Here is a 12156-nt window from a genome sequence, read left to right on the forward strand (position 1 = left end):
TATAATAACAGGTGCCACAGACAGTCTGAAAGTAGGGTATTACAGCCCTACCACCTATTTGACTTGTTTCAAGATAAAGTCAGGCAACATTGAGACCAATTTCCAGCGTTTTAAAATTGTGTCATTTGATCTTTCCTGACAGCCTAAGCGCTACCTTAATCTTGATTTTTGTCGCGGCAGGTTCATGTAGCAGGTCATGAGGCTAGGGATGGGCAAGAGGGAAGAGCAACGCGCAAATGACGCTGCTCAAAAAATCCCGAGTTTATAGCTGTTTCGCTCGTACCATTGGCGGCACCTTCTATTGCTTTGTTGCTTCTCCTTTGATACAAAAGGGTCGTTAAAAGGTTCTAGATATTTTCAGAACCTACACTTGAGAATGGCTATGGAGGCTTCTGTCGTTTGAAATGCAAACTAAAGTTTCCTTATTGTACGCGACTTCAAATGCCCCCCTTTTAATATAATAGCTCCTAAAGCATGCCTCCTTAAATCTCGTGAGGATTATGAAATTACTATCGCTATCCATTAGGAACGTCCCTAGACGAGTTTGTTCCTCTATTTGTTTTCTACGGAATTATACGAATTGTATATGATACCGTGACAACGCGTAGCATTTCTTCACAAAGTATAGCTTATCCAATGCGTAATTTAGTAAATTGTCCCTTAATGATAGTATCAAAAAGGTCCGTTTTAGCTGAACGTTTGCATTAAGGAAATTTTACATTTGAAAGCTCAAACACAAAGTAACAAAGATTATAGAAAAATCCGCAGGATCAACCAACGGGAAAATGGTTATAAGGGATATTGATGTTGCAAACCTTGATGGCTTTATAGCTCGCCCATCGTCTGTTGCCTGCTTATATATACATAATAACCAAATGGTGCATCTGGTTTGGGAAGCCGCGCTCCAAAAGACATTTAACACGCGTACTAAGCATGAATGTGTGAATACATCTAAGAAATCCTTTTTTTTTTTTTTACTTTGTTTACTTTTACTGACGAACTTACGTTAAATAAATAAGAGACCAAACTACATCCGCAAATTTCTATGCCTCCTGTTCTTCTGCTATTGTTTATGCTGTACAGTTATCATGCTTTCCATATGATTATCCAAACAATCGTATCCGCACAACGACACCCTGCCATCATTGTGACACCATTTTCGTACATCGTATCTTTCTAACTACATAAACAGCCATAGTTCTATTACTAGCGACAATATTAGTCGTCGCAATTGTAGCTGTTTTAGTAGTGAGACAATGGCGACGGTGTTGCCACCGTTTCCTGCAATTTTTGTTTTCTATCTTCTTTCGCTGCTACATACACTCTTCTAGCCATACCTTTGTTTACATCCGCGGAGCATCTACGTGGTATAATTATCATGTAATAGCAAGATCCTCTCCTTTGTCTATCTTTCTTTCAGTTCTGCTCTCTGCCAATTCCCTTTCTCCATCTTCTGTTTTAGTATTCCCCTTTCTTTTCTCGGATATGTACGACCATTCTATAACCTCTTCACCACGGTTCTTTTCGGAGTCCTCACATTTTACCCCTGTCTTTCCCACGTGTCTGTGCCCATCTACCCAGCTGCCGTTCCTCCAATCATAGGCAATTTTCGTCCGCATCCATCAAGAACTGGTGAGATTCATGTTGTCGGTTTTACTTTAGGTTACGCTTGATGACAAAACGCGGAGTAGAGTCTTTTGTGGGGCTCAGACTATGGAGATTATTGGAGTTCATTGAGTGCCTTCCTGCGAATTCGCGAATACGTGTCTATGTGCAAGATGCAAGATCCTTGGTTGCTTGCTTGCCTATCCCTTCGTGGGGCAAACCCAAAAAGCAAATGAGGACAGCGCCACCACGATGAGCATTTCCTTTACGGCCTCGGTTTAGATCGGGATGAATCGCTCCGTTTGTACAGAATAGGCCAATAAAAAATTACAGTATGGGACGTGTCCTCTCGTGTGTCGAGTCACGATGGCCCCTGCTCTCTTTCTCTGCTCTGTTATGTGAGTCGCTGGTGACGTTTAGGTCACTCGCGGTGGCCTTATATCATTGGCGAAAGAGAACGCGCCCAAAGGTGGCGCTTTGCTTCCACTTTCTAGTGCTGGGGTTTGCCTTCGTAGAATCACCGCTGGAGATGTGTTATCTCTATGCCCAGAATGCTGCTGCAATCCTCTTCACGATGCCGAAAGATAAGAAATGCTCCAAGGATTTGAGGATCCGAAGAAGTTATAACCGGCCCATAAAGAGCTGTCTTATGCTCTCTTCTAATTTTTCGACAGGTTCGTCATAGCCAAGGCGGCTTGTACGACATCGAGTAACGTTCGAAGGTTGACGCGAATTGGAAGAAAACAATCATCCGACTCGTTTTTTTAATCATAAAAAGCATATATATATATATATATATATATATATATATATATATATATATATCAGGCATTGATTATGTACCCGTATACAATACAGCACATGTTAAACTTTCCGAGATGGACCAATCGAGTTTTCTTTTAGCAGCCATTATATAAATAGTTTGTTAGGTTTACTGTTATTAAAATAGCTAGTGTCTTTAGCAGTTTGTAGATTAAATGGCGGTAAACCTAATTCCTTACGAACGGCTTCACCAGTTTAGCATACTAAACCCTTGTTTTCCACATGAGTTCCTTTGTAGGTTGTCATTTGTATCGAGCTACATATGTTCGAAGCGACGGAATATACTACAGAATGCTTAGAATTCCACATGATATTACGCGTACCATACAAATAACTCAGTCAACTCTGATCCTGTCGAATACTCTCTCTGAACTGATGGTTGGAACAGGTCGATGAAACGTTTCACACAAGTTTAAGGTGATTATTGTTCCGGCCTACTACGTGGCTTTGTGTTTCTTTTTATTTTAGCCTCACTACAGTCCCTCTCTGTCTCTCGTTAACTGTAGCGCGTTATAGGCACTGATATTTTCTGTTTCACTTTCACCGGTTCTGCTCTGAGCGGCTCTCAGCAGGAGGGTATCAAGCCTGGATGTGTCAGAGCAATAGTCGTCATTAATGGAAAGATAATTGAGTGGTGCAGTTATTACAAGTAACTAAGGTACATAGGACCAGTCTGATTCTATCACTCTCACCGTCATTTTCGTTTTGTGTCTCACCGCTTGGCTCAAGCAACCATTCCCGACTTCACAGCTGGACGGGGAATGAGAGCGCCACTTACATTCGTGACCTTGTCACTGTTCCAGCCCTATCCCCGGCCCTGCCCAACAACCGGCTCACGAAGGCGCTTTTCCTCCTACACTCATGGGACATCCATCGCTCTTTGTGTTCCAACATGAGGTTCGGCCTTGTGAACGGCTGATCGAGAATATATCACTGCGCTCGTTGCCTTTCGTTGGCATGGGGATAAATAGAGGAACTCGTCATCGAACGACGACTAGTTTCTTGTCTACTGTTGCTCCGAGTCGGTGGATAAATGAGATTTTCAATGTGCATGAAGAAGCTAATAATGCGAATAACGGTATAATGGTGCAAATCGACTCAGCAGGATGCAAGAACCTTGCCATGGTCAGTCCTACTCGAACTACTGTGCAGACGACACTTGGGAGTAATGAGATTCCAGGCACGTCAAAGGACCGTATGATAAGGCCTTCTTGTTTGTGTGGCTTCTTTTCCAGTCCACACGTGTACAGGTTGGGAGGTTGCTACGGTTACGTAGGAGATTGTCGGAGGGATACAAGATGCAGCGGAATCAAGGTTAGCTCTTATTAGAAAGAGCTACTTGTATAATTGCTAGTTGTTTAGAAACATGACCGTTCATATGATGCATGTTTGCGAGCACATTGAACATGTCACATGTCAGTACATGCATAAAAAAACGTCATCCGAATCCATGGTGTGATTATCTCGTTGATTTTTTTTAATTTCGCAATTGACCGCTGACTGGCACAGATTCGAAGGAATATATCTTTACTTACATAACTCTACCGGTTGGTACATGAGTATATATATATTATAACAAATCATTTTAACAGATTATGGCAGGCTATTTTATATATTGAAACTGTCTAGTTTCATTGTCAAGGCCTACAACCGATGCTTGTCGTGTTTACGGAAATTAGTGCAAGATAGCGTTAACGCACTATATGTCGTTGCTGAAAAAGGCTTGACCACAGATTTTAGCGATCAATTTCATTTTCTTTTTTGCCCGATATGTTTTTATTGCCAAAACTCTTCTGTAGTTCATTGTTGGAAAAACTAACTTTTGGCTTATTCAACGCCGTATGACAATGCGTAACTAAAAAATGATATTGTTAAGCCTGATTGCTTTTCCTATTGCGTAGCTCTTCTATAAATTGTCCTAGGACAACTACGATTAGGCTTATTTTTGTTAAACGATAGTTGTCTCCTACGGCTTCTGATAGCGTTAATTCTATTTTTCCGAACATTAATTGCAGTTGAAAAGTACGTGCCGGCTTGAGAAGATATTGATCTAATAGTTCAGGGAATTTATTCAAATTAGCGGGAATCGTACGTGTTGTATAAATATGCACTTCTCTGTCAGATGTCGTTCTAGTAATAAAAACAGCACTATAATAACACTGATAACTGTAGTTATAATGCTGTTTTAACTAGCGTATAGTATGTGTTTTTGCAGACTCAAAATGAGTCTGTAGACAACGACAGCTGTAGTATCAATGGTCTCGAATACTGGTATGTATAAATCAGCAAAAAAAGTTGATAATATTACTACATATTCTGCTACTTGGTACGTATGTTTGTAATCTACCACACAAAAGGCCTAGGCTCACAAAGCTCCACCTATATGTCTACAGTACGATTCATAAAGAAAAGAGAGAGCTTCGAAGCAAGCATTGGCTGTAACGCTTATATGTAAACACGGCAGTATCACCCCGAACCCTAATATACAGCATCGGTGCGTGGACTTTTATTATTTATACCTTAGCCCAGTACTTTATTTTTTTTTAATTAGAAAGAAAAAAAATTAAGTATCTCCCTGCATTGTCCAACACGTCACGAGACGTTGCCTGCGTATCGCTGCCCTGCCCATCTTGTAAATTCCTATAATGGTGTGATTTTGGTTGGACGTTCGAACGAATTTCATTTACCTTATAGCCCTAAAATTTCGAGGCTTATTTTCTCAATTAGAATCACGAAAACTGGAAAATCTTAAACACGAAATTTGTCATTCTGTTAAAATGTTCTATTAGATCGAAGGTATTCTGATAGTAATTGTTGTAATGGCATTTGGTCGAATTTGCAGGATTGAAGCCCGCCTTCATCTGGAGACAAAGCCATCGAAGCTGCTTCAGTGTGAAGAATCGCTTGAGTAAATAAGAAATAAAAACTGTTCTATGTCCATTTAGCGTCTCCGCAAGGCGTATTTTTATGCCTTGTCTCTATTGCTTGCTTGCTTCGGTAGACTGCGTGAGGGATTTCACTATCGTTATTGCTTGCTATTGTAGATTAAATTATATTGTCATTCTTCTTGTTTCTGTTCCATCTTAAATCACACCAAGTCATTATGCATAAATTTATCTTCCGCAAACCTGAAAAAACAAATTATTTGTTAAATCATCAAACATTTAGAACTAACACCGCCGAGCCTCTTAGATAAACACATACGTTTTGATGGCAAAAACAAACCCGCTTGTGGCAGTGTAAATTCTCTTACTCATCGTAAAGCTACTGTAGAATATCATGCCATCAGCTAAAGCTACGTGCTTTTTTTTTGCTTTTGACAGCAGCTGCAATGCCTAGACACCTGCCATAAGATGTGCGTAGAGACTGATGAAACGTAGCGTTCTGAAAAGGATTCGGAGGCTTATTCAGGCTCACATCCACCAACGAAATTAGTAAGCTCCTCAGTTCTTCCACGCTAGCAATGAAAGAGCTCTAGTTTACTTTGTAACGATACAACCGCCGAACATGTTAAAATCATTAGTAATTATATATATAAGAATTATGTGTGTTTTATTTAAGAGTTTCTAGCACAAATTAGTTCGTAATGGGATTATCGCCAATGGAAAATTGCTGACGGTGAAGATAACCTTCGGTTGTATTGAATGCGGGGACTGTGGTAATGGTCGTCTAAATTAAAAAGTCATCTGCGCAACGAACTCACATCTTTTGAAATAAGTTTCAGATCAATTTCAGATCGAACTACGACTCAGGTTTGTGAGTCGGAGGGTGCCATTCTGAATATTTACTTCCTTTTATCGTTCGCTTCTATCATATCCTGGCACGAGTATTAGTTGAAAATTTTACGTCTGCAGTGTGTTTATCAGCTCGGCACAAGAAAACCAATGTTTTTTTTTCGAGGACATGGTTTGGTCCCACGAGCAATTTACGCATTCATTTACGGGTCTCGCTTCACAGACCACGCCACACATATTAGCACAGCTTTTAATTTCCTCTGTTTGTCATTTCGTCGCCGTGCTTATGGCCGCCTACGTCGCCAGCAGGCACCAGCCGTCGCGACGTTAGTTGAAGCGTCATCATAACAACAACGCTAGAGGACGGCGTGCTCTTACTTTGAAAAGATTGTTTTCGCAATTCACAGCTAACGATGCATAGTTGCGTTTTATCATCAGCTACCCTCTATGCGACAGCTCCGTAAGCTGACTTTATTTTCCATAAACACCACTTCATAGTACTGCAGACAAGCAGGAAATAACACGTACCTTTTAAGCCTTAGATCTCTCTTGAATGAGCGATGCCTGATGCGTAAACCCTTTAATGCTAGCGCGGATGCTATCTTCCCTCTTTTGCGACGACCTTTGGCACTGCTGTTCAACGTCACCTCAATAGCACTATAAATATTTAGACTATGTGTACGGTTCGTCTACAGGCGCATACGATACATGTAGGATCCACTATTCTGATCCAAGCTCCCAAAGACCCGATATTTCGATTCTACGAGTCAATTCAAATGGGACAAACTGAACATGTTCCATGCATGGAACCCTCTTTGTTGGAAAAGAATTTTAATGAATCAAAGTATCATTTTTTCATGGCCAGCAGCATTAGCACCGTGAACATTATCAGCTCTGTCTTTGATTAACTAATGGAGCCAGACGGCTCCTACTGTTAACATGATTTATAAGCAAGCAGCGCCCATATGCTTTCGAGCAGCGTTTAACTAATGCGAACGAAGGAATGAATTTCGAGCCTGACACATTTCAGAAGGGACTATTTCATTATCTCTGAGCTACGTTGTTTTTGTGCTTATCTTTTCTATTTCTCCCGCACACATCCACGGGCCGCCCCTACTGTTTTTCATCGGCTGAATGTGCCTTTCGCCCTAAAGTAGATGCGCTCAACGTCTGCCAGCGCCAAAAGGGTCACGAGCTGAGCGCTGAAGTGAAGGCAGTTAACCCGTAGCCGTTGCTCTGGTCCATGGCGTTAGTGCAGGGCTTGCGGATTGCGTCAAGCACTAATTTGCATCATAGTAATAAAGCTGTACCAGCTAGAAAGGATGGCCTAGTCAAAGCTACTATTTATCAACGTAATGCCAACGCACTCTAACCCACGGCAGTTCGTTGTGGTCGTCGAGCAAGTAACTCTGAAAGTGAAGAAGTTACCAAATCCAACAGTGCACACTACGCTTTAACTCCTATGCATTAGGCCATAAATAGAGAATAGCAGATATATGACCTTTTCGAACAGTTGGGAGCGAGTTAATTAGCACGATCGGTAGTGTTATCCATTGAATAAAATCAGACTTCACTTTTAGGTCACCCTCGAAACTCTCATCAGATCTGTGACCGTTTATAATTTAAGTTTGCCAAGAATAACAACCATTACGTATATGTTATTTATTTAGAAAAATAATATTTGAAACTAACTTGGGTTGTCTTCAGGCAAACGGTGCTAGTGACAATAGAGCTTATGCCGAGTCCTAAACTTAAACATGAATAACCAGCCGGCCATTAATAAATCATGCGTAATAAACTCGTTTTAACAAACCCTGCTTCGACGCTACGGCTAACTAGCGACCATGCACACCTTTGACGGTGTACATGTGTAAACTAATATTATGACTAATAACAACACGTAAGCAACGGTCGGTTTCCTGCTCAGATAGAACAGCCAATTTCCCTCCAAGATGACGGCCTGAAAGCAGTCCATTGTTCCGGAATACGATAGCCCCTTTCGATTTTTTACGAAACTGCCTTATTTTTAAAGGTAGAACGCCAAAGGCGAACGGACCGCTCCGTCCCTTTGACTGCAGCTAGTTCGTTGTTACTTAGAAATTCCTCTGCTAACTGGGCATAGTACGTAGATTTCTGTTTCGCTCTGGTTTCGCAGTAACGATAAAACAGCAGGAACGAGCTGCTAAGTAAACGCGGATGAGCAAAAAAGGCGAAGATACAGAAAAATTATTCTTTGTCCAGTTCGAATAGGAAAAACAAAAAAGAGAAGGCTACGACCAAGGAGAAATGCATTAAGCGGGCAAAATTCACCTCCTAAAGAGTGCGTCACAAAACAGTTGTCTTAGGCTTATGCAGTATTCGATATACCGCTGATAATATGCGTATTTCTCATTTGCATAACGAACATACTTTTTACCTTGCATGTATAACAACGTCGGGGTATATTGAGTCAGGTGGAATATTGTCCGAACACACTACGGCAATTGCATACCACTATATTGTATTGCCTGATAATTGTTTAGATTAGAAGATATGAATGATTGCAACTGGGCTTTTTTTCCGTTAAGTTATATCTGTCAAAATTAGACAAGTGACGACTACAATTTTCTAGCGTTGTGACGTTTTTCCCTTTTTGTCACTGGCCTCCGTTAAGCTAAAGGTGCCCTTTTCATTATCCCTATCCTTTATGCCGCCACTTGCACGTTGTGTTGGAATACCGTTTGTTGTTTTTTGATAGTATCGTTACCATATTGCAATGTATGATGTGCCCCTTACCGGGAAATGTATGTAGTGCGTGACATGTCTGTCTCATTTGTCTTAATATCCTGAAAGGTGTTTTACCTGCCATTGTCAATCACTACTAAAATTAACTTAGACTTGATGGCACAATGGCTTGACAAGCGGGTCCCTTGTGGGGTCCTCGGAAAGCCACGAAAGGACCCAATGACACAATCGTTTTTACGGACTCTTTCGCGCCGAATCCTCTGTTGCCAATGTACGAAGTTAAGTATTCATTTAACAGAACTGTATTATATTTCCATTTATTCAATGTTAAAGATAGCACATTTACATAGCACCTCAGTAAAGGATATACGTTTCCATATCTTCAGCCATATAAACACAAACAGCTGTTTGTTCGGACGCCGTTGGGTTATAACAGCTCTAGCAGCTAGCCTATATATTGTCGCTCTCTGGCCAAGGCCTTAATCTTTCACAGTTTTGTGGCAGCGGGGAAGCTTAGGCCCGACCGAACATTTAAAAGCGTCTAGAGACCAACCATCACTAAGCCGATCCTCGCTCGATTATAGGAAATCATACCGGAAATCTGGAAGTTATTGTCCAGATTGCCGTAAAAAACAGGCAGTAGATCACGTGCGTTAAGACTTCAGTACGAGTGGCAGTGCCAGGTCGCGGTGTTGAGGTTTAGAAGAGGAACGTAAGGAGCTCTGCCACGAAGATCTAGTCTCGGTGATAGGACATTAGATATTTGCTCTACAGGCAATAGCAAAGATCCGAGATTGTCAGCATATTGTGGTGCCAAGGGTGTTGTTGCATGGGCGTCCTGCGTGAAGTTAGCATTAGTTAATAACAGTGGCTGAAGAGTGTAGTTAAGCCATAAAAGCTGGCTGTAGTTTGAATGCGGTAAAAGCCTCTGACCCACGGCGTCTTCCTTCACAGTAGATCTGATAGCAATTAAGGCTACAGTCTATATATATGCATGCCTTACCTACTTCGATCGATACTGCTCATTGGAACTTCTATCGATTTCTGTCTAACACAATGATGTATGTATATCATTACATTATAAACCACAAATACCCCCGGGACCAACACCCAATCATCACACCAAGTATTCGTTATTTTAGCTACATTGTGTGTGCGTGTGTGCAACAGAGATATCGAAGTGTCATTGCTAAACATTCTAACCCGATAGACCTTATTGAAAACCTCGAATACAGTAGAGCTTTTCATAATCACCGAAATAAATTCGAACTCATGTAATGAGTTTCTGTACATAAATTTGAAACTGAGCCATAAAAATTCACAGAACCAAATCTTGCCTGCTTGAAGTATCTGTATAGAGAGTAATAGATAAAAATTACCTTAAAAAGTCTGGTTGCAGCCTGTACATTTCGTATGAATTTACAATGTACAAAGTCATATGTAACTATAAAAACTGTTTATTTTCAGGTGTTCGACAACGTCCAGACCAACCTAGGGCCACTTCTATTTGCCGCTCCGTGGCTATATATGCTACACCTTTCGACAGACTGCTGCATTCTTACCAACTACATCTAGCGACGTAATTTCAGCCTCATGTAGCAATGGATGTTACACTTTTAGAAACGAAGTTCTTACTTCTGAAAGGATGGGATGCGATTAACTTGTTTGTATCAGACTAGGCTATAAGGGTAGACGCTACTACATAACAGACTTTACAATAGTGGGTTAATCTTCAATAGCCTAATGCGTGGATATCATTCAATGCTGTGCTACTGTAGCCGACAGGGTACCTTGGCTGAAAGCATTTGTCCATTCCTTACCGGCAGGAATTCTGCAGGCCGCTAATTCTATCCTAAGGCTTAATAGTAAATAGCAGGGCCATCCATGGTATCCTTATGTCCTCTATGCATTCTATTACGTTACGCATATGATGTGTTATTACATATGTTATGTTCTGTGAACACCTTATTATTATTATTAGCACAGGTTCAGAGAATGACGCCAGCTTAAACTTGGACTCTAGAGGTTTTCACTAATACACTTTTCTCCGAGAGACGCCCAATCTCGTTCGTTATGCCCACGTAGAACAGCATAAAGCAGTGGGATGAACGTAAGGACCATCCTATTTTGATTCAAAGGACTCAGGTGAAGAGCATATGATTGCAGAGATACTGTACAGGATACATGGTGTGAACCAACAACACACACACAAAGCTATTAGTAATTAGCTATTTTACGTATATACTGTAGATATTTTTACTGTAGAAAAGTTCATCGATAATTGACTCCGAAGGAGTTATATTATATGAAATCTTCTTTTTTATTCACTTCAGTAACTAGCCGTAGGATCTCTCGACTACAGGGTTAGATAGGCTATATTGACACGTAGCTGATTAGATACGAGCTGGTAATAGTGAGTCTTATTCAGCTTGTTTTTTACGTTAAATATGTGGCCTTGTTTAAATATCGTATCACTACCTATTGCGTATTATATACCCTCGTACTCAGTCAACGCGAATGCTTAAACACCACCTTCAGAAATTTCCGGCATTCAGACTACTTGAAATTGAAAATCCTGCGAATAATTTAGTATGCTGACTAATATAGTGGTCCTAAGACTGACTAAAAACAGAATCTAGTTACAAGTTACGTATTTCAAGGAATAGAATCTAGATTTTGGCAAACGGAAGTACTATAGAATCAACGACGTCCTAAGCAAATGGCTTTAAGAGCTGTAAAAAATTCTTCCGGGTTGTCCAATCTAACGAATCGAAAAGAGGGTTCCTTATTATGGGTACTTTAGCTAACGCAAGCAGACAAAATCTGACTATATATATATAATAAATTAATCTTAATTGTAAATAAAAATAATAACCCTACTTTTTCTGATGTGGTCAAGTCAATTCGCTAGTTAGTCATTTACATTACAAGCTACATTTAATATGGTTTAGTCTTATGTTACACAGTGAATCGTATATAAAGCTAAGAACACATAACATGCCAATGTAAAGAATACACACATATACAACCAAAGTTCATGATTATGGCAGCGGGATCGTAAAAATAGTATTTTTCTAAAAAAAAAAAAAAAAACTATACATTCCCTAGGGCCGTCAATATAGGCTCATAGAAATTTGTTGAGAGAGCAGGTACAGTTATAGCGTTTTTCAACTAAACGAATGCGCACATATATAAGTTCATTTGTCCTTTTGTGGCAAAGCTTGCAAACTCTTTCCTAATAATATTGAGGATTTATATGAATGTATAACTT

General features: G+C 40.3%; 1 long non-coding RNA gene across 2 annotated transcripts in view; it reads left to right on the forward strand.

Moving 5' to 3' along the window:
- LOC147758262 (uncharacterized) overlaps window positions 1-11764 on the forward strand; it is a 26704-nt gene extending 14940 nt beyond the window's left edge. Inside the window, exons 1-4 of one of the 2 annotated variants that reach the window (XR_015317708.1) lie at window positions 1071-1632; window positions 5270-5335; window positions 5751-5861; window positions 10353-11764. This is a non-coding gene — a long non-coding RNA (uncharacterized LOC147758262). Of the gene's footprint in view, window positions 1-1070; window positions 1633-5269; window positions 5336-5750; window positions 5862-10352 lie in introns of those variants that run through there. The other variant, XR_015317707.1, reaches the window with a different exon arrangement.
- Window positions 11765-12156: the final 392 nt, after the last annotated feature.

The sequence above is a fragment of the Varroa destructor genome, unplaced genomic scaffold (assembly GCF_002443255.2).
Source record: "Varroa destructor unplaced genomic scaffold, Vdes_3.0 BEIS01000001.1, whole genome shotgun sequence".
NCBI lineage: Eukaryota > Metazoa > Arthropoda > Arachnida > Mesostigmata > Varroidae > Varroa > Varroa destructor.